At 47.9% G+C, this 20,236-nt stretch overlaps 28 non-coding genes across 28 annotated transcripts; all 28 read left to right on the forward strand.

Moving 5' to 3' along the window:
- Window positions 1-483: 483 nt before the first annotated feature.
- On the forward strand, window positions 484-602 carry LOC143872161 (5S ribosomal RNA). The gene has a single exon (XR_013246918.1). It is a non-coding gene; the product is annotated as a 5S ribosomal RNA (ribosomal RNA).
- Window positions 603-1,199: 597 nt separating this feature from the next.
- LOC143874543 (5S ribosomal RNA) lies at window positions 1,200-1,318 on the forward strand. Its single transcript, XR_013249219.1, has one exon. It is a non-coding gene; the product is annotated as a 5S ribosomal RNA (ribosomal RNA).
- Window positions 1,319-1,915: 597 nt separating this feature from the next.
- Window positions 1,916-2,034, forward strand: LOC143873499 (5S ribosomal RNA). The gene has a single exon (XR_013248207.1). It is a non-coding gene; the product is annotated as a 5S ribosomal RNA (ribosomal RNA).
- Window positions 2,035-2,635: 601 nt separating this feature from the next.
- On the forward strand, window positions 2,636-2,754 carry LOC143875124 (5S ribosomal RNA). The gene has a single exon (XR_013249786.1). It is a non-coding gene; the product is annotated as a 5S ribosomal RNA (ribosomal RNA).
- Window positions 2,755-3,351: 597 nt separating this feature from the next.
- On the forward strand, window positions 3,352-3,470 carry LOC143872162 (5S ribosomal RNA). Its single transcript, XR_013246919.1, has one exon. It is a non-coding gene; the product is annotated as a 5S ribosomal RNA (ribosomal RNA).
- A 597-nt stretch (window positions 3,471-4,067) lies between these two features.
- LOC143872164 (5S ribosomal RNA) lies at window positions 4,068-4,186 on the forward strand. Its single transcript, XR_013246921.1, has one exon. It is a non-coding gene; the product is annotated as a 5S ribosomal RNA (ribosomal RNA).
- A 597-nt stretch (window positions 4,187-4,783) lies between these two features.
- On the forward strand, window positions 4,784-4,902 carry LOC143872165 (5S ribosomal RNA). The gene has a single exon (XR_013246922.1). It is a non-coding gene; the product is annotated as a 5S ribosomal RNA (ribosomal RNA).
- A 597-nt stretch (window positions 4,903-5,499) lies between these two features.
- On the forward strand, window positions 5,500-5,618 carry LOC143872166 (5S ribosomal RNA). The gene has a single exon (XR_013246923.1). It is a non-coding gene; the product is annotated as a 5S ribosomal RNA (ribosomal RNA).
- Window positions 5,619-6,215: 597 nt separating this feature from the next.
- LOC143874581 (5S ribosomal RNA) lies at window positions 6,216-6,334 on the forward strand. Its single transcript, XR_013249257.1, has one exon. It is a non-coding gene; the product is annotated as a 5S ribosomal RNA (ribosomal RNA).
- Window positions 6,335-6,931: 597 nt separating this feature from the next.
- On the forward strand, window positions 6,932-7,050 carry LOC143872167 (5S ribosomal RNA). The gene has a single exon (XR_013246924.1). It is a non-coding gene; the product is annotated as a 5S ribosomal RNA (ribosomal RNA).
- A 597-nt stretch (window positions 7,051-7,647) lies between these two features.
- On the forward strand, window positions 7,648-7,766 carry LOC143873509 (5S ribosomal RNA). The gene has a single exon (XR_013248217.1). It is a non-coding gene; the product is annotated as a 5S ribosomal RNA (ribosomal RNA).
- Window positions 7,767-8,363: 597 nt separating this feature from the next.
- Window positions 8,364-8,482, forward strand: LOC143872168 (5S ribosomal RNA). The gene has a single exon (XR_013246925.1). It is a non-coding gene; the product is annotated as a 5S ribosomal RNA (ribosomal RNA).
- A 597-nt stretch (window positions 8,483-9,079) lies between these two features.
- LOC143872169 (5S ribosomal RNA) lies at window positions 9,080-9,198 on the forward strand. Its single transcript, XR_013246926.1, has one exon. It is a non-coding gene; the product is annotated as a 5S ribosomal RNA (ribosomal RNA).
- A 597-nt stretch (window positions 9,199-9,795) lies between these two features.
- Window positions 9,796-9,914, forward strand: LOC143874402 (5S ribosomal RNA). The gene has a single exon (XR_013249083.1). It is a non-coding gene; the product is annotated as a 5S ribosomal RNA (ribosomal RNA).
- Window positions 9,915-10,511: 597 nt separating this feature from the next.
- On the forward strand, window positions 10,512-10,630 carry LOC143872170 (5S ribosomal RNA). The gene has a single exon (XR_013246927.1). It is a non-coding gene; the product is annotated as a 5S ribosomal RNA (ribosomal RNA).
- Window positions 10,631-11,227: 597 nt separating this feature from the next.
- LOC143872171 (5S ribosomal RNA) lies at window positions 11,228-11,346 on the forward strand. Its single transcript, XR_013246928.1, has one exon. It is a non-coding gene; the product is annotated as a 5S ribosomal RNA (ribosomal RNA).
- A 597-nt stretch (window positions 11,347-11,943) lies between these two features.
- LOC143874090 (5S ribosomal RNA) lies at window positions 11,944-12,062 on the forward strand. Its single transcript, XR_013248781.1, has one exon. It is a non-coding gene; the product is annotated as a 5S ribosomal RNA (ribosomal RNA).
- Window positions 12,063-12,659: 597 nt separating this feature from the next.
- On the forward strand, window positions 12,660-12,778 carry LOC143873792 (5S ribosomal RNA). Its single transcript, XR_013248491.1, has one exon. It is a non-coding gene; the product is annotated as a 5S ribosomal RNA (ribosomal RNA).
- Window positions 12,779-13,375: 597 nt separating this feature from the next.
- LOC143873619 (5S ribosomal RNA) lies at window positions 13,376-13,494 on the forward strand. Its single transcript, XR_013248321.1, has one exon. It is a non-coding gene; the product is annotated as a 5S ribosomal RNA (ribosomal RNA).
- Window positions 13,495-14,091: 597 nt separating this feature from the next.
- Window positions 14,092-14,210, forward strand: LOC143872172 (5S ribosomal RNA). Its single transcript, XR_013246929.1, has one exon. It is a non-coding gene; the product is annotated as a 5S ribosomal RNA (ribosomal RNA).
- Window positions 14,211-14,807: 597 nt separating this feature from the next.
- On the forward strand, window positions 14,808-14,926 carry LOC143873550 (5S ribosomal RNA). The gene has a single exon (XR_013248255.1). It is a non-coding gene; the product is annotated as a 5S ribosomal RNA (ribosomal RNA).
- Window positions 14,927-15,523: 597 nt separating this feature from the next.
- Window positions 15,524-15,642, forward strand: LOC143874091 (5S ribosomal RNA). The gene has a single exon (XR_013248782.1). It is a non-coding gene; the product is annotated as a 5S ribosomal RNA (ribosomal RNA).
- A 597-nt stretch (window positions 15,643-16,239) lies between these two features.
- LOC143872173 (5S ribosomal RNA) lies at window positions 16,240-16,358 on the forward strand. Its single transcript, XR_013246930.1, has one exon. It is a non-coding gene; the product is annotated as a 5S ribosomal RNA (ribosomal RNA).
- Window positions 16,359-16,955: 597 nt separating this feature from the next.
- LOC143872175 (5S ribosomal RNA) lies at window positions 16,956-17,074 on the forward strand. The gene has a single exon (XR_013246932.1). It is a non-coding gene; the product is annotated as a 5S ribosomal RNA (ribosomal RNA).
- A 597-nt stretch (window positions 17,075-17,671) lies between these two features.
- On the forward strand, window positions 17,672-17,790 carry LOC143873551 (5S ribosomal RNA). Its single transcript, XR_013248256.1, has one exon. It is a non-coding gene; the product is annotated as a 5S ribosomal RNA (ribosomal RNA).
- A 597-nt stretch (window positions 17,791-18,387) lies between these two features.
- LOC143874092 (5S ribosomal RNA) lies at window positions 18,388-18,506 on the forward strand. The gene has a single exon (XR_013248783.1). It is a non-coding gene; the product is annotated as a 5S ribosomal RNA (ribosomal RNA).
- A 597-nt stretch (window positions 18,507-19,103) lies between these two features.
- On the forward strand, window positions 19,104-19,222 carry LOC143873793 (5S ribosomal RNA). The gene has a single exon (XR_013248492.1). It is a non-coding gene; the product is annotated as a 5S ribosomal RNA (ribosomal RNA).
- Window positions 19,223-19,819: 597 nt separating this feature from the next.
- LOC143872176 (5S ribosomal RNA) lies at window positions 19,820-19,938 on the forward strand. Its single transcript, XR_013246933.1, has one exon. It is a non-coding gene; the product is annotated as a 5S ribosomal RNA (ribosomal RNA).
- Window positions 19,939-20,236: the final 298 nt, after the last annotated feature.

Consider the following 20,236-nt stretch of genomic DNA (forward strand, 5'->3'; position numbering starts at 1 on the left):
TTTTTATTTTCTTCCGGATGGTGAATTCAAAGACGTCCGGTCTTTATTATGGCGGGGTGATAGTGTCGTTTGATTCGATAAACGGAATTCGTTCTGACATTTCATTTGCGGTCAAATTATAGCGGGGGTTTGTTCAGATTCAGTGACGTACAGGCTATAGCGGATGAGTGTACTAGTGGATGCGAGTCATTAATCCGGTCGGAAGGTGTTTACTGGCCGTGAGCTACCCTTGGTGCACAAATATCGTTCCGACGATAACTTTTGATCCGCCCGTCAGATCGTGGCGATTCTTATATTGATTCGGGGGTACTCGGGAAGATTCATCGCGCGATGACAGCCTTGGCGGTCATCCGGCTTTCCGACATGCTCGGATCGTCCATCCGGTGTCATCTAGCAGGATTTTTTCGCACTTTCATTTAAACGGACTTCGTACGACAATGCGAGTGGAAACTCTTTATTACTTTGACAATGGAGAGGCATGCTGGGTGCGATCATACCAGCACAAATGCACTGGATCCCATCAGAACTCCGAAGTTAAGCGTGCTTGGGCGAGAGTAGTACTAGGATGGGTGACCTCCTGGGAAGTCCTCGTGTTGCACCCCTGTCACTTTTTTCGGCTATCTACCACTTTTTTCGAACAATCTTTCGGTTCGGGAATATCAAAGCGAACTGAAACGCACGTTTAGTGCGTCGCCTCCTAGGTTTCGGTTCGGATCTTTTTATTTTCTTCCGGATGGTGAATTCGAAGACGTCCGGTCTTTATTATGGCGGGGTGATAGTGTCGTTTGATTCGATAAACGGAATTCGTTCTGACATTTCATTTGCGGTCAAATTATAGCGGGGGTTTGTTTAGATTCAGTGACGTATAGGCTATAGCGGATGAGTGTACTAGTGGATGCGAGTCATGAATCCGGTCGGAAGGTGTTTACTGGCCGTGAGCTACCCTTGGTGCACAAATATCGTTCCGACGATAACTTTTGATCCGCCCGTCAGATCGTAGCGATTCTTATATTGATTCGGGGGTACTCGGGAAGATTCATCGCGCGATGACAGCCTTGGCGGTCATCCGTCTTCCCGACATGCTCGGATCGTCCATCCGGTGTCATCTAGCAGGATTTTTTCGCACTTTCATTTAAACGGACTTCGTACGACAATGCGAGTGTAAACTCTTTATTACTTTGACAATGGAGAGGCATGCCGGGTGCGATCATACCAGCACAAATGCACTGGATCCCATCAGAACTCCGAAGTTAAGCGTGCTTGGGCGAGAGTAGTACTAGGATGGGTGACCTCCTGGGAAGTCCTCGTGTTGGACCCCTGTCACTTTTTTCGGCTATCTACCACTTTTTTCGAACAATCTTTCGGTTCTGGAATATCAAAGCGAACTGAAACGCACGTTTAGTGCGTCGCCTCCTAGGTTTCGGTTCGGATCTTTTTATTTTCTTCCGGATGGTGAATTCAAAGACGTCCGGTCTTTATTATGGCGGGGTGATAGTGTCGTTTGATTCGATAAACGGAATTCGTTCTGACATTTCATTTGCGGTCAAATTATAGCGGGGGTTTGTTCAGATTCAGTGACGTACAGGCTATAGCGGATGAGTGTACTAGTGGATGCGAGTCATGAATCCGGTCGGAAGGTGTTTACTGGCCGTGAGCTACCCTTGGTGCACAAATATCGTTCCGACGATAACTTTTGATCCGCCCGTCAGATCGTAGCGATTCTTATATTGATTCGGGGGTATTCGGGAAGATTACTCGCGCGATGACAGCCTTGGCGGTCGTCCGGCTTCCCGACATGCTCGGATCGTCCATCCGGTGTCATCTAGCAGGATTTTTTCGCACTTTCATTTAAACGGACTTCGTACGACAATGCGAGTGGAAACTCTTTATTACTTTGACAATGGAGAGGCATGCTGGGTGCGATCATACCAGCACAAATGCACTGGATCCCATCAGAACTCCGAAGATAAGCGTGCTTGGGCGAGAGTAGTACTAGGATGGGTGACCTCCTGGGAAGTCCTCGTGTTGCACCCCTGTCACTTTTTTCGGCTATCTACCACTTTTTTCGAACAATCTTTCGGTTCTGGAACATCGATGCGAACTGAAACGCACGTTTAGTGCGTCGCCTCCTACGTTTCGGTTCGGATCTTTTTATTTTCTTCCGGATGGTGAATTCAAAGACGTCCGTCCGGTCTTTATTATGGCGGGGTGATAGTGTCGTTTGATTCGATAAACGGAATTCGTTCTGACATTTCATTTGCGGTCAAATTATAGCGGGGGTTTGTTCAGATTCAGTGACGTACAGGCTATAGCGGATGAGTGTACTAGTGGATGCGAGTCATGAATCCGGTCGGAAGGTGTTTACTGGCCGTGAGCTACCCTTGGTGCACAAATATCGTTCCGACGATAACTTTTGATCCGCCCGTCAGATCGTGGCGATTCTTATATTGATTCGGGGGTAATCGGGAAGATTCATCGCGCGATGACAGCCCTGGCGGTCATCCGGCTTCCCGACATGCTCGGATCGTCCATCCGATGTCATCTAGCAGGATTTTTTCGCACTTTCATTTAAACGGACTTCGTACGACAATGCGAGTGGAAACTCTTTATTACTTTGACAATGGAGAGGCATGCTGGGTCCGATCATACCAGCACAAATGTACTGGATCCCATCAGAACTCCGAAGTTAAGCGTGCTTGGGCGAGAGTAGTACTAGGATCGGTGACCTCCTGGGAAGTCCTCGTGTTGCACCCCTGTCACTTTTTTCGGCTATCTACCACTTTTTTCGAACAATCTTTCGGTTCTGGAATATCAAAGCGAACTGAAACGCACGTTTAGTGCGTCGCCTCCTAGGTTTCGGTTCGGATCTTTTTATTTTCTTCCGGATGGTGAATTCAAAGACGTCCGGTCTTTATTATGGCGGGGTGATAGTGTCGTTTGATTCGATAAACGGAATTCGTTCTGACATTTCATTTGCGGTCAAATTATAGCGGGGGTTTGTTCAGATTCAGTGACGTACAGGCTATAGCGGATGAGTGTACTAGTGGATGCGAGTCATGAATCCGGTCGGAAGGTGTTTACTGGCCGTGAGCTACCCTTGGTGCACAAATATCGTTCCGACGATAACTTTTGATCCGCCCGTCAGATCGTAGCGATTCTTATATTGATTCGGGGGTACTCGGGAAGATTCATCGCGCGATGACAGCCTTGGCGGTCATCCGTCTTCCCGACATGCTCGGATCGTCCATCCGGTGTCATCTAGCAGGATTTTTTCGCACTTTCATTTAAACGGACTTCGTACGACAATGCGAGTGGAAACTCTTTATTAGTTTGACAATGGAGAGGCATGCTGGGTGCGATCATACCAGCACAAATGCACTGGATCCCATCAGAACTCCGAAGTTAAGCGTGCTTGGGCGAGAGTAGTACTAGGATGGGTGACCTCCTGGGAAGTCCTCGTGTTGCACCCCTGTCACTTTTTTCGGCTATCTACCACTTTTTTCGAACAATCTTTCGGTTCTGGAATATCAAAGCGAACTGAAACGCACGTTTAGTGCGTCGCCTCCTAGGTTTCGGTTCGGATCTTTTTATTTTCTTCCGGATGGTGAATTCAAAGACGTCCGGTCTTTATTATGGCGGGGTGATAGTGTCGTTTGATTCGATAAACGGAATTCGTTCTGACATTTCATTTGCGGTCAAATTATAGCGGGGGTTTGTTCAGATTCAGTGACGTACAGGCTATAGCGGATGAGTGTACTAGTGGATGCGAGTCATGAATCCGGTCGGAAGGTGTTTACTGGCCGTGAGCTACCCTTGGTGCACAAATATCGTTCCGACGATAACTTTTGATCCGCCCGTCAGATCGTAGCGATTCTTATATTGATTCGGGGGTATTCGGGAAGATTACTCGCGCGATGACAGCCTTGGCGGTCGTCCGGCTTCCCGACATGCTCGGATCGTCCATCCGGTGTCATCTAGCAGGATTTTTTAGCACTTTCATTTAAACGGACTTCGTACGACAATGCGAGTGGAAACTCTTTATTACTTTGACAATGGAGAGGCATGCTGGGTGCGATCATACCAGCACAAATGCACTGGATCCCATCAGAACTCCGAAGTTAAGCGTGCTTGGGCGAGAGTAGTACTAGGATGGGTGACCTCCTGGGAAGTCCTCGTGTTGCACCCCTGTCACTTTTTTCGGCTATCTACCACTTTTTTCGAACAATCTTTCGGTTCTGGAACATCGATGCGAACTGAAACGCACGTTTAGTGCGTCGCCTCCTACGTTTCGGTACGGATCTTTTTATTTTCTTCCGGATGGTGAATTCAAAGACGTCCGGTCTTTATTATGGCGGGGTGATAGTGTCGTTTGATTCGATAAACGGAATTCGTTCTGACATTTCATTTGCGGTCAAATTATAGCGGGGGTTTGTTCAGATTCAGTGACGTACAGGCTATAGCGGATGAGTGTACTAGTGGATGCGAGTCATGAATCCGGTCGGAAGGTGTTTACTGGCCGTGAGCTACCCTTGGTGCACAAATATCGTTCCGACGATAACTTTTGATCCGCCCGTCAGATCGTGGCGATTCTTATATTGATTCGGGGGTACTCGGGAAGATTAATCGCGCAATGACAGCCTTGGCGGTCATCCGGCTTTCCGACATGCTCGGATCGTCCATCCGGTGTCATCTAGCAGGATTTTTTCGCACTTTCATTTAAACGGACTTCGTACGACAATGCGAGTGGAAACTCTTTATTACTTTGACAATGGAGAGGCATGCTGGGTGCGATCATACCAGCACAAATGCACTGGATCCCATCAGAACTCCGAAGTTAAGCGTGCTTGGGCGAGAGTAGTACTAGGATGGGTGACCTCCTGGGAAGTCCTCGTGTTGCACCCCTGTCACTTTTTTCGGCTATCTACCACTTTTTTCGAACAATCTTTCGGTTCTGGAACATCGATGCGAACTGAAACGCACGTTTAGTGCGTCGCCTCCTACGTTTCGGTACGGATCTTTTTATTTTCTTCCGGATGGTGAATTCAAAGACGTCCGGTCTTTATTATGGCGGGGTGATAGTGTCGTTTGATTCGATAAACGGAATTCGTTCTGACATTTCATTTGCGGTCAAATTATAGCGGGGGTTTGTTCAGATTCAGTGACGTACTGGCTATAGCGGATGAGTGTACTAGTGGATGCGAGTCATGAATCCGGTCGGAAGGTGTTTACTGGCCGTGAGCTACCCTTGGTGCACAAATATCGTTCCAACGATAACTTTTGATCCGCCCGTCAGATCGTGGCGATTCTTATATTGATTCGGGGGTACTCGGGAAGATTAATCGCGCAATGACAGCCTTGGCGGTCATCCGGCTTTCCGACATGCTCGGATCGTCCATCCGGTGTCATCTAGCAGGATTTTTTCGCACTTTCATTTAAACGGACTTCGTACGACAATGCGAGTGGAAACTCTTTATTACTTTGACAATGGAGAGGCATGCTGGGTGCGATCATACCAGCACAAATGCACTGGATCCCATCAGAACTCCGAAGTTAAGCGTGCTTGGGCGAGAGTAGTACTAGGATGGGTGACCTCCTGGGAAGTCCTCGTGTTGCACCCCTGTCACTTTTTTCGGCTATCTACCACTTTTTTCGAACAATCTTTCGGTTCTGGAACATCGATGCGAACTGAAACACACGTTTAGTGCGTCGCCTCCTACGTTTCGGTACGGATCTTTTTATTTTCTTCCGGATGGTTAATTCAAAGACGTCCGGTCTTTATTATGGCGGGGTGATAGTGTCGTTTGATTCGATAAACGGAATTCGTTCTGACATTTCATTTGCGGTCAAATTATAGCGGGGGTTTGTTCAGATTCAGTGACGTACAGGCTATAGCGGATGAGTGTACTAGTGGATGCGAGTCATGAATCCGGTCGGAAGGTGTTTACTGGCCGTGAGCTACCCATGGTGCACAAATATCGTTCCGACGATAACTTTTGATCCGCCCGTCAGATCGTGGCGATTCTTATATTGATTCGGGGGTAATCGGGAAGATTCATCGCGCGATGACAGCTCTGGCGGTCATCCGGCTTCCCTACATGCTCGGATCGTCCATCCGGTGTCATCTAGCAGGATTTTTTCGCACTTTCATTTAAACGGACTTCGTACGACAATGCGAGTGGAAACTCTTTATTACTTTGACAATGGAGAGGCATGCTGGGTGCGATCATACCAGCACAAATGCACTGGATCCCATCAGAACTCCGAAGTTAAGCGTGCTTGGGGGAGAGTAGTACTAGGATGGGTGACCTCCTGGGAAGTCCTCGTGTTGCACCCTTGTCACTTTTTTCGGCTATCTACCACTTTTTTCGAACAATCTTTCGGTTCGGGAATATCAAAGCGAACTGAAACGCACGTTTAGTGCGTCGCCTCCTAGGTTTCGGTTCGGATCTTTTTATTTTCTTCCGGATGGTGAATTCGAAGACGTCCGGTCTTTATTATGGCGGGGTGATAGTGTCGTTTGATTCGATAAACGGAATTCGTTCTGACATTTCATTTGCGGTCAAATTATAGCGGGAGTTTGTTTAGATTCAGTGACGTACAGGCTATAGCGGATGAGTGTACTAGTGGATGCGAGTCATGAATCCGGTCGGAAGGTGTTTACTGGCCGTGAGCTACCCTTGGTGCACAAATATCGTTCCGACGATAACTTTTGATCCGCCCGTCAGATCGTAGCGATTCTTATATTGATTCGGGGGTACTCGGGAAGATTCATCGCGCGATGACAGCCTTGGCAGTCATCCGTCTTCCCGACATGCTCGGATCGTCCATCCGGTGTCATCTAGCAGGATTTTTTCGCACTTTCATTTAAACGGACTTCGTACGACAATGCGAGTGGAAACTCTTTATTACTTTGACAATGGAGAGGCATGCTGGGTGCGATCATACCAGCACAAATGCACTGGATCCCATCAGAACTCCGAAGTTAAGCGTGCTTGGGCGAGAGTAGTACTAGGATGGGTGACCTCCTGGGAAGTCCTCGTGTTGCACCCCTGTCACTTTTTTCGGCTATCTACCACTTTTTTCGAACAATCTTTCGGTTCTGGAATATCAAAGCGAACTGAAACGCACGTTTAGTGCGTCGCCTCCTAGGTTTCGGTTCGGATCTTTTTATTTTCTTCCGGATGGTGAATTCAAAGACGTCCGGTCTTTATTATGGCGGGGTGATAGTGTCGTTTGATTCGATAAACGGAATTCGTTCTGACATTTCATTTGCGGTCAAATTATAGCGGGGGTTTGTTCAGATTCAGTGACGTACAGGCTATAGCGGATGAGTGTACTAGTGGATGCGAGTCATGAATCCGGTCGGAAGGTGTTTACTGGCCGTGAGCTACCCTTGGTGCACAAATATCGTTCCGACGATAACTTTTGATCCGCCCGTCAGATCGTAGCGATTCTTATATTGATTCGGGGGTACTCGGAAAGATTCATCGCGCGATGACAGCCTTGGCGGTCATCCGGCTTCCCGACATGCTCGGATCGTCCATCCGGTGTCATCTAGCAGGATTTTTTCGCACTTTCATTTAAACGGACTTCGTACGACAATGCGAGTGGAAACTCTTTATTACTTTGACAATGGAGAGGCATGCTGGGTGCGATCATACCAGCTCAAATGCACTGGATCCCATCAGAACTCCGAAGTTAAGCGTGCTTGGGCGAGAGTAGTACTAGGATGGGTGACCTCCTGGGAAGTCCTCGTGTTGCACCCCTGTCACTTTTTTCGGCTATCTACCACTTTTTTCGAACAATCTTTCGGTTTTGGAACATCGATGCGAACTGAAACGCACGTTTAGTGCGTCGTCTCCTACGTTTCGGTACGGATCTTTTTATTTTCTTCCGGATGGTGAATTCAAAGACGTCCGGTCTTTATTATGGCGGGGTGATAGTGTCGTTTGATTCGATAAACGGAATTCGTTCTGACATTTCATTTGTGGTCAAATTATAGCGGGGGTTTGTTCAGATTCAGTGACGTACAGGCTATAGCGGATGAGTGTACTAGTGGATGCGAGTCATGAATCCGGTCGGAAGGTGTTTACTGGCCGTGAGCTACCCTTGGTGCACAAATATCGTTCCGACGATAACTTTTGATCCGCCCGTCAGATCGTGGCGATTCTGATATTGATTCGGGGGTACTCGGGAAGATTAATCGCGCGATGACAGCCTTGGCGGTCATCCGGCTTTCCGACATGCTCGGATCGTCGATCCGGTGTCATCTAGCAGGATTTTTTCGCACTTTCATTTAAACGGACTTCGTACGACAATGCGAGTGGAAACTCTTTATTACTTTGACAATGGAGAGGCATGCTGGGTGCGATCATACCAGCACAAATGCACTGGATCCCATCAGAACTCCGAAGTTAAGCGTGCTTGGGCGAGAGTAGTACTAGGATGGGTGACCTCCTGGGAAGTCCTCGTGTTGCACCCCTGTCACTTTTTTCGGCTATCTACCACTTTTTTCGAACAATCTTTCGGTTCTGGAACATCGATGCGAACTGAAACGCACGTTTAGTGCGACGCCTCTTACGTTTCGGTTGGGATCTTTTTATTTTCTGCCGGATAGTGAATTCAAATACGTCCGGTCTTTATTATGGCGGGGTGATAGTGTCGTTTGATTCGATAAACGGAATTCGTTCTGACATTTCATTTGCGGTCAAATTATAGCGGGGGTTTGTTTAGATTCAGTGACGTACAAGCTATAGCGGATGAGTGTACTAGTGGATGAAAGTCATGAATCCGGTCGGAAGGTGTTTACTGGCCGTGAGCTACCCTTGGTGCACAAATATCGTTCCGACGATAACTTTTGATCCGCCCGTCAGATCGTGGCGATTCTTATATTGATTCGGGGGTACTCGGGAAGATTAATCGCGCGATGACAGCCTTGGTGGTCATCCGGCTTTCCGACATGCTCGGATCGTCCATCCGGTGTCATCTAGCAGGATTTTTTCGCACTTTCATTTAAACGGACTTCGTACGACAATGCGAGTGGAAACTCTTTATTACTTTGACAATGGAGAGGCATGCTGGGTGCGATCATACCAGCACAAATGCACTGGATCCCATCAGAACTCCGAAGTTAAGCGTGCTTGGGCGAGAGTAGTACTAGGATGGGTGACCTCCTGGGAAGTCCTCGTGTTGCACCCCTGTCACTTTTTTCGGCTATCTACCACTTTTTTCGAACAATCTTTCGGTTCTGGAACATCGATGCGAACTGAAACGCACGTTTAGTGCGTCGCCTCCTACGTTTCGGTACGGATCTTTTTATTTTCTTCCGGATGGTTAATTCAAAGACGTCCGGTCTTTATTATGGCGGGGTGATAGTGTCGTTTGATTCGATAAACGGAATTCGTTCTGACATTTCATTTGCGGTCAAATTATAGCGGGGGTTTGTTCAGATTCAGTGACGTACAGGCTATAGCGGATGAGTGTACTAGTGGATGCGAGTCATGAATCCGGTCGGAAGGTGTTTACTGGCCGTGAGCTACCCTTGGTGCACAAATATCGTTCCGACGATAACTTTTGATCCGCCCGTCAGATCGTGGCGATTCTTATATTGATTCGGGGGTACTCGGGAAGATTAATCGCGCGATGACAGCCTTGGCGGTCATCCGGCTTTCCGACATGCTCGGATCGTCCATCCGGTGTCATCTAGCAGGATTTTTTCGCACTTTCATTTAAACGGACTTCGTACGACAATGCGAGTGGAAACTCTATATTACTTTGACAATGGAGAGGCATGCTGGGTTCGATCATACCAGCACAAATGCACTGGATCCCATCAGAACTCCGAAGTTAAGCGTGCTTGGGCGAGAGTAGTACTAGGATGGGTGACCTCCTGGGAAGTCCTCGTGTTGCACCCCTGTCACTTTTTTCGGCTATCTACCACTTTTTTCGAACAATCTTTCGGTTCTGGAACATCGATGCGAACTGAAACGCACGTTTAGTGCGTCGCCTCCTACGTTTCGGTTCGGATCTTTTTATTTTCTTCCGGATGGTGAATTCAAAGACGTCCGGTCTTTATTATGGCGGGGTGATAGTGTCGTTTGATTCGATAAACAGAATTCGTTCTGACATTTCATTTGCGGTCAAATTATAGCGGGGGTTTGTTCAGATTCAGTGACGTACAGGCTATAGCGGATGAGTGTACTAGTGGATGCGAGTCATGAATCCGGTCGGAAGGTGTTTACTGGCCGTGAGCTACCCTTGGTGCACAAATATCGTTCCGACGATAACTTTTGATCCGCCCGTCAGATCGTGGCGATTCTTATATTGATTCGGGGGTACTCGGGAAGATTAATCGCGCGATGACAGCCTTGGCGGTCATCCGGCTTTCCGACATGCTCGGATCGTCCATCCGGTGTCATCTAGCAGGATTTTTTCGCACTTTCATTTAAACGGACTTCGTACGACAATGCGAGTGGAAACTCTTTATTACTTTGACAATGGAGAGGCATGCTGGGTGCGATCATACCAGCACAAATGCACTGGATCCCATCAGAACTCCGAAGTTAAGCGTGCTTGGGCGAGAGTAGTACTAGGATGGGTGACCTCCTGGGAAGTCCTCGTGTTGCACCCCTGTCACTTTTTTCGGCTATCTACCACTTTTTTCGAACAATCTTTCGGTTCTGGAACATCGATGCGAACTGAAACGCACGTTTAGTGCGACGCCTCCTACGTTTCGGTTGGGATCTTTTTATTTTCTGCCGGATAGTGAATTCAAATACGTCCGGTCTTTATTATGGCGGGGTGATAGTGTCGTTTGATTCGATAAACGGAATTCGTTCTGACATTTCATTTGCGGTCAAATTATAGCGGGGGTTTGTTTAGATTCAGTGACGTACAAGCTATAGCGGATGAGTGTACTAGTGGATGAAAGTCATGAATCCGGTCGGAAGGTGTTTACTGGCCGTGAGCTACCCTTGGTGCACAAATATCGTTCCGACGATAACTTTTGATCCGCCCGTCAGATCGTGGCGATTCTTATATTGATTCGGGGGTACTCGGGAAGATTAATCGCGCGATGACAGCCTTGGGGGTCATCCGGCTTTCCGACATGCTCGGATCGTCCATCCGGTGTCATCTAGCAGGATTTTTTCGCACTTTCATTTAAACGGACTTCGTACGACAATGCGAGTGGAAACTCTTTATTACTTTGACAATGGAGAGGCATGCTGGGTGCGATCATACCAGCACAAATGCACTGGATCCCATCAGAACTCCGAAGTTAAGCGTGCTTGGGCGAGAGTAGTACTAGGATGGGTGACCTCCTGGGAAGTCCTCGTGTTGCACCCCTGTCACTTTTTTCGGCTATCTACCACTTTTTTCGAACAATCTTTCGGTTCTGGAACATCGATGCGAACTGAAACGCACGTTTAGTGCGACGCCTCCTACGTTTCGGTTGGGATCTTTTTATTTTCTGCCGGATAGTGAATTCAAATACGTCCGGTCTTTATTATGGCGGGGTGATAGTGTCGTTTGATTCGATAAACGGAATTCGTTCTGACATTTCATTTGCTGTCAAATTATAGCGGGGGTTTGTTCAGATTCAGTGACGTACAAGCTATAGCGGATGAGTGTACTAGTGGATGAAAGTCATGAATCCGGTCGGAAGGTGTTTACTGGCCGTGAGCTACCCTTGGTGCACAAATATCGTTCCGACGATAACTTTTGATCCGCCCGTCAGATCGTGGCGATTCTTATATTGATTCGGGGGTAATCGGGAAGATTCATCGCGCGATGACAGCCCTGGCGGTCATCCGGCTTCCCGACATGCTCGGATCGTCCATACGATGTCATCTAGCAGGATTTTTTCGCACTTTCATTTAAACGGACTTCGTACGACAATGTAAGTGGAAACTCTTTATTACTTTGACATTGGAGAGGCATGCTGGGTGCGATCATACCAGCACAAATGCACTGGATCCCATCAGAACCCCGAAGTTAAGCGTGCTTGGGCGAGAGTAGTACTAGGATGGGTGACCTCCTGGGAAGTCCTCGTGTTGCACCCCTGTCACTTTTTTCGGCTTTCTACCACTTTTTTCGAACAATCTTTCGGTTCTGGAATATCGAAGCGAACTGAAACGCACGTTTAGTGCGTCGCCTCCTAGGTTTCGGTTCGGATCTTTTTATTTTCTTCCGGATGGTGAATTCGAAGACGTCCGGTCTTTATTATGGCGGGGTGATAGTGTCGTTTGATTCGATAAACGGAATTCGTTCTGACATTTCATTTGCGGTCAAATTATAGCGGGGGTTTGTTCAGATTCAGTGACGTACAGGCTATAGCGGATGAGTGTACTAGTGGATGCGAGTCATGAATCCGGTCGGAAGGTGTTTACTGGCCGTGAGCTACCCTTGGTGCACAAATATCGTTCCGACGATAACTTTTGATCCGCCCGTCAGATCGTCGCGATTCTTATATTGATTCGGGGGTACTCGGGAAGATTCATCGCGCGATGACAGCCCTGGCGGTCATCCGGCTTTCCGACATGCTCGGATCGTCCATCCGGTGTCATCTAGCAGGATTTTTTCGCACTTTCATTTAAACGGACTTCGTACGACAATGCGAGTGGAAACTCTTTATTACTTTGACAATGGAGAGGCATGCTGGGTGCGATCATACCAGCACAAATGCACTGGATCCCATCAGAACTCCGAAGTTAAGCGTGCTTGGGCGAGAGTAGTACTAGGATGGGTGACCTCCTGGAAAGTCCTCGTGTTGCACCCCTGTCACTTTTTTCGGCTATCTACCACTTTTTTCGAACAATCTTTCGGTTCTGGAACATCGATGCGAACTGAAACGCACGTTTAGTGCGTCGCCTCCTACGTTTCGGTTCGGATCTTTTTATTTTCTTCCGGATGGTGAATTCAAAGACGTCCGGTCTTTATTATGGCGGGGTGATAGTGTCGTTTGATTCGATAAACGGAATTCGTTCTGACATTTCATTTGCGGTCAAATTATAGCGGGGGTTTGTTCAGATTCAGTGACGTACAGGCTATAGCGGATGAGTGTACTAGTGGATGCGAGTCATGAATCCGGTCGGAAGGTGTTTACTGGCCGTGAGCTACCCTTGGTGCACAAATATCGTTCCGACGATAACTTTTGATCCGCCCGTCAGATCGTGGCGATTCTTATATTTATTCGGGGGTAATCGGGAAGATTCATCGCGCGATGACAGCTCTGGCGGTTATCCGGCTTCCCGACATGCTCGGATCGTCCATCCGATGGCATCTAGCAGGATTTTTTCGCACTTTCATTTAAACGGACTTCGTACGACAATGCGAGTGGAAACTCTTTATTACTTTGACAATGGAGAGGCATGCTGGGTGCGATCATACCAGCACAAATGCACTGGATCCCATCAGAACTCCGATGTTAAGCGTGCTTGGGCGAGAGTAGTACTAGGATGGGTGACCTCCTGGGAAGTCCTCGTGTTGCACCCCTGTCACTTTTTTCGGCTATCTACCACTTTTTTCGAACAATCTTTCGGTTCTGGAACATCGATGCGAACTGAAACGCACGTTTAGTACGTCGCCTCCTACGTTTCGGTACGGATCTTTTTATTTTCTTCCGGATGGTTAATTCAAAGACGTCCGGTCTTTATTATGGCGGGGTGATAGTGTCGTTTGATTCGATAAACGGAATTCGTTCTGACATTTCATTTGCGGTCAAATTATAGCGGGGGTTTGTTCAGATTCAGTGACGTACAGGCTATAGCGGATGAGTGTACTAGTGGATGCGAGTCATGAATCCGGTCGGAAGGTGTTTACTGGCCGTGAGCTACCCTTGGTGCACAAATATCGTTCCGACGATAACTTTTGATCCGCCCGTCAGATCGTCGCGATTCTTATATTGATTCGGGGGTACTCGGGAAGATTCATCGCGCGATGACAGCCCTGGCGGTCATCCGGCTTCCCGACATGCTCGGATCGTCCATCCGGTGTCATCTAGCAGGATTTTTTCGCACTTTCATTTAAACGGACTTCGTACGACAATGCGAGTGGAAACTCTTTATTACTTTGACAATGGAGAGGCATGCTGGGTGCGATCATACCAGCACAAATGCACTGGATCCCATCAGAACTCCGAAGTTAAGCGTGCTTGGGCGAGAGTAGTACTAGGATGGGTGACCTCCTGGGAAGTCCTCGTGTTGCACCCCAGTCACTTTTTTCGGCTATCTACCACTTTTTTCGAACAATCTTTCGGTTCTGGAACATCGATGCGAACTGAAACGCACGTTTATTGCGACGCCTCCTACGTTTCGGTTCGGATCTTTTTATTTTCTTCCGGATGGTGAATTCAAAGACGTCCGGTCTTTATTATGGCGGGGTGATAGTGTCGTTTGATTCGATAAACGGAATTCGTTCTGACATTTCATTTGCGGTCAAATTATAGCGGGGGTTTGTTCAGATTCAGTGACGTACAGGCTATAGCGGATGAGTGTACTAGTGGATGCGAGTCATGAATCCGGTCGGAAGGTGTTTACTGGCCGTGAGCTACCCTTGGTGCACAAATATCGTTCCGACGATAACTTTTGATCCGCCCGTCAGATCGTGGCGATTCTTATATTGATTCGGGGGTACTCGGGAAGATTCTTCGCGCGATGACAGCCCTGGCGGTCATCCGGCTTTCCGACATGCTCGGATCGTCCATCCGGTGTCATCTAGCAGGATTTTTTCGCACTTTCATTTAAACGGACTTCGTACGACAATGCGAGTGGAAACTCTTTATTACTTTGACAATGGAGAGGCATGCTGGGTGCGATCATACCAGCACAAATACCCTGGATCCCATCAGAACTCCGAAGTTAAGCGTGCTTGGGCGAGAGTAGTACTAGGATGGGTGACCTCCTGGGAAGTCCTCGTGTTGCACCCCTGTCACTTTTTTCGGCTATCTACCACTTTTTTCGAACAATCTTTCGGTTCTGGAACATCGATGCGAACTGAAACGCACGTTTAGTGCGACGCCTCCTACGTTTCGGTTGGGATCTTTTTATTTTCTGCCGGATAGTGAATTCAAATACGTCCGGTCTTTATTATGGCGGGGTGATAGTGTCGTTTGATTCGATAAACGGAATTCGTTCTGACATTTCATTTGCGGTCAAATTATAGCGGGGGTTTGTTCAGATTCAGTAACGTACAGGCTATAGCGGATGAGTGTACTAGTGGATGCGAGTCATGAATCCGGTCGGAAGGTGTTTACTGGCCGTGAGCTACCCTTGGTGCACAAATATCGTTCCGACGATAACTTTTGATCCGCCCGTCAGATCGTGGCGATTCTTATATTGATTCGGGGGTAATCGGGAAGATTCATCGCGCGATGACAGCCCTGGCAGTCATCCGGCTTCCCGACATGCTCGGATCGTCCATACGATGTCATCTAGCAGGATTTTTTCGCACTTTCATTTAAACGGACTTCGTACGACAATGTAAGTGGAAACTCTTTATTACTTTGACATTGGAGAGGCATGCTGGGTGCGATCATACCAGCACAAATGCACTGGATCCCATCAGAACCCCGAAGTTAAGCGTGCTTGGGCGAGAGTAGTACTAGGATGGGTGACCTCCTGGGAAGTCCTCGTGTTGCACCCCTGTCACTTTTTTCGGCTTTCTACCACTTTTTTCGAACAATCTTTCGGTTCTGGAATATCGAAGCGAACTGAAACGCACGTTTAGTGCGTCGCCTCCTAGGTTTCGGTTCGGATCTTTTTATTTTCTTCCGGATGGTGAATTCGAAGACGTCCGGTCTTTATTATGGCGGGGTGATAGTGTCGTTTGATTCGATAAACGGAATTCGTTCTGACATTTCATTTGCGGTCAAATTATAGCGGGGGTTTGTTTAGATTCAGTGACGTACACGCTATAGCGGATGAGTGTACTAGTGGATGAAAGTCATGAATCCGGTCGGAAGGTGTTTACTGGCCGTGAGCTACCCTTGGTGCACAAATATCGTTCCGACGATAACTTTTGATCCGCCCGTCAGATCGTGGCGATTCTTATATTGATTCGGGGGTACTCGGGAAGATTAATCGCGCGATGACAGCCTTGGTGGTCATCCGGCTTTCCGACATGCTCGGATCGTCCATCCGGTGTCATCTAGCAGGATTTTTTCGCACTTTCATTTAAACGGACTTCGTACGACAATGCGAGTGGAAACTCTTTATTACTTTGACAATGGAGAGGCATGCTGGGTGCGATCATACCAGCACAAATGCACTGGATCCCATCAGAACTCCGAAGTTAAGCGTGCTTGGGCGAGAGTAGTACTAGGATGGGTGACCTCCTGGGAAGTCCTCGTGTTGCACCCCTGTCACTTTTTTCGGCTATCTACCACTTTTTTCGAACAATCTTTCGGTTCTGGAACATCGATGCGAACTGAAACGCACGTTTAGTGCGTCGCCTCCTACGTTTCGGTACGGATCTTTTTATTTTCTTCCGGATGGTTAATTCAAAGACGTCCGGTCTTTATTATGGCGGGGTGATAGTGTCGTTTGATTCGATAAACGGAATTCGTTCTGACATTTCATTTGCGGTCAAATTATAGCGGGGGTTTGTTCAGATTCAGTGACGTACAGGCTATAGCGGATGAGTGTACTAGTGGATGCGAGTCATGAATCTGGTCGGAAGGTGTTTACTGGCCGTGAGCTACCCTTGGTGCACAAATATCGTTCCGACGATAACTTTTGATCCGCCCGTCAGATCGTGGCGATTCTTATATTGATTCGGGGGTACTCGGGAAGATTAATCGCGCGATGACAGCCTTGGCGGTCATCCGGCTTTCCGACATGCTCGGATCGTCCATCCGGTGTCATCTAGCAGGATTTTTTCGCACTTTCATTTAAACGGACTTCGTACGACAATGCGAGTGGAAACTCTTTATTACTTTGACAATGGAGAGGCATGCTGGGTGCGATCATACCAGCACAAATGCACTGGATCCCATCAGAACTCCGAAGTTAAGCGTGCTTGGGCGAGAGTAGTACTAGGATGGGTGACCTCCTGGGAAGTCCTCGTGTTGCACCCCAGTCACTTTTTTCGGCTATCTACCACTTTTTTCGAACAATCTTTCGGTTCTGGAACATCGATGCGAACTGAAACGCACGTTTATTGCGACGCCTCCTACGTTTCGGTTCGGATCTTTTTATTTTCTTCCGGATGGTGAATTCAAAGACGTCCGGTCTTTATTATGGCGGGGTGATAGTGTCGTTTGATTCGATAAACGGAATTCGTTCTGACATTTCATTTGCGGTCAAATTATAGCGGGGGTTTGTTCAGATTCAGTGACGTACAGGCTATAGCGGATGAGTGTACTAGTGGATGCGAGTCATGAATCCGGTCGGAAGGTGTTTACTGGCCGTGAGCTACCCTTGGTGCACAAATATCGTTCCGACGATAACTTTTGATCCGCCCGTCAGATCGTGGCGATTCTTATATTGATTCGGGGGTACTCGGGAAGATTCATCGCGCGATGACAGCCCTGGCGGTCATCCGGCTTTCCGACATGCTCGGATCGTCCATCCGGTGTCATCTAGCAGGATTTTTTCGCACTTTCATTTAAACGGACTTCGTACGACAATGCGAGTGGAAACTCTTTATTACTTTGACAATGGAGAGGCATGCTGGGTGCGATCATACCAGCACAAATACCCTGGATCCCATCAGAACTCCGAAGTTAAGCGTGCTTGGGCGAGAGTAGTACTAGGATGGGTGACCTCCTGGGAAGTCCTCGTGTTGCACCCCTGTCACTTTTTTCGGCTATCTACCACTTTTTTCGAACAATCTTTCGGTTCTGGAACATCGATGCGAACTGAAACGCACGTTTAGTGCGACGCCTCCTACGTTTCGGTTGGGATCTTTTTATTTTCTGCCGGATAGTGAATTCAAATACGTCCGGTCTTTATTATGGCGGGGTGATAGTGTCGTTTGATTCGATAAACGGAATTCGTTATGACATTTCATTTGCGGTCAAATTATAGCGGGGGTTTGTTCAGATTCAGTAACGTACAGGCTATAGCGGATGAGTGTACTAGTGGATGCGAGTCATGAATCCGGTCGGAAGGTGTTTACTGGCCGTGAGCTACCCTTGGTGCACAAATATCGTTCCGACGATAACTTTTGATCCGCCCGTCAGATCGTGGCGATTCTTATATTGATTCGGGGGTAATCGGGAAGATTCATCGCGCGATGACAGCCCTGGCAGTCATCCGGCTTCCCGACATGCTCGGATCGTCCATACGATGTCATCTAGCAGGATTTTTTCGCACTTTCATTTAAACGGACTTCGTACGACAATGTAAGTGGAAACTCTTTATTACTTTGACATTGGAGAGGCATGCTGGGTGCGATCATACCAGCACAAATGCACTGGATCCCATCAGAACCCCGAAGTTAAGCGTGCTTGGGCGAGAGTAGTACTAGGATGGGTGACCTCCTGGGAAGTCCTCGTGTTGCACCCCTGTCACTTTTTTCGGCTTTCTACCACTTTTTTCGAACAATCTTTCGGTTCTGGAATATCGAAGCGAACTGAAACGCACGTTTAGTGCGTCGCCTCCTAGGTTTCGGTTCGGATCTTTTTATTTTCTTCCGGATGGTGAATTCGAAGACGTCCGGTCTTTATTATGGCGGGGTGATAGTGTCGTTTGATTCGATAAACGGAATTCGTTCTGACATTTCATTTGCGGTCAAATTATAGCGGGGGTTTGTTCAGATTCAGTGACGTACAGGCTATAGCGGATGAGTGTACTAGTGGATGCGAGTCATGAATCCGGTCGGAAGGTGTTTACTGGCCGTGAGCTACCCTTGGTGCACAAATATCGTTCCGACGATAACTTTTGATCCGCCCGTCAGATCGTCGCGATTCTTATATTGATTCGGGGGTACTCGGGAAGATTCATCGCGCGATGACAGCCCTGGCGGTCATCCGGCTTTCCGACATGCTCGGATCGTCCATCCGGTGTCATCTAGCAGGATTTTTTCGCACTTTCATTTAAACGGACTTCGTACGACAATGCGAGTGGAAACTCTTTATTACTTTGACAATGGAGAGGCATGCTGGGTGCGATCATACCAGCACAAATGCACTGGATCCCATCAGAACTCCGAAGTTAAGCGTGCTTGGGCGAGAGTAGTACTAGGATGGGTGACCTCCTGGAAAGTCCTCGTGTTGCACCCCTGTCACTTTTTTCGGCTATCTACCACTTTTTTCGAACAATCTTTCGGTTCTGGAACATCGATGCGAACTGAAACGCACGTTTAGTGCGTCGCCTCCTACGTTTCGGTTCGGATCTTTTTATTTTCTTCCGGATGGTGAATTCAAAGACGTCCGGTCTTTATTATGGCGGGGTGATAGTGTCGTTTGATTCGATAAACGGAATTCGTTCTGACATTTCATTTGCGGTCAAATTATAGCGGGGGTTTGTTCAGATTCAGTGACGTACAGGCTATAGCGGATGAGTGTACTAGTGGATGCGAGTCATGAATCCGGTCGGAAGGTGTTTACTGGCCGTGAGCTACCCTTGGTGCACAAATATCGTTCCGACGATAACTTTTGATCCGCCCGTCAGATCGTGGCGATTCTTATATTTATTCGGGGGTAATCGGGAAGATTCATCGCGCGATGACAGCTCTGGCGGTTATCCGGCTTCCCGACATGCTCGGATCGTCCATCCGATGGCATCTAGCAGGATTTTTTCGCACTTTCATTTAAACGGACTTCGTACGACAATGCGAGTGGAAACTCTTTATTACTTTGACAATGGAGAGGCATGCTGGGTGCGATCATACCAGCACAAATGCACTGGATCCCATCAGAACTCCGAAGTTAAGCGTGCTTGGGCGAGAGTAGTACTAGGATGGGTGACCTCCTGGGAAGTCCTCGTGTTGCACCCCTGTCACTTTTTTCGGCTTTCTACCACTTTTTTCGAACAATCTTTCGGTTCTGGAATATCGAAGCGAACTGAAACGCACGTTTAGTGCGTCGCCTCCTAGGTTTCGGTTCGGATCTTTTTATTTTCTTCCGGATGGTGAATTCGAAGACGTCCGGTCTTTATTATGGCGGGGTGATAGTGTCGTTTGATTCGATAAACGGAATTCGTTCTGACATTTCATTTGCGGTCAAATTATAGCGGGGGTTTGTTCAGATTCAGTGACGTACAGGCTATAGCGGATGAGTGTACTAGTGGATGCG

Source organism: Tasmannia lanceolata, unplaced genomic scaffold (genome assembly GCF_043159265.1).
Source record: "Tasmannia lanceolata isolate RefF3 unplaced genomic scaffold, GAP_Taslan_0.1 ptg000003l, whole genome shotgun sequence".
Classification (NCBI taxonomy): Eukaryota; Viridiplantae; Streptophyta; class Magnoliopsida; order Canellales; family Winteraceae; genus Tasmannia; species Tasmannia lanceolata.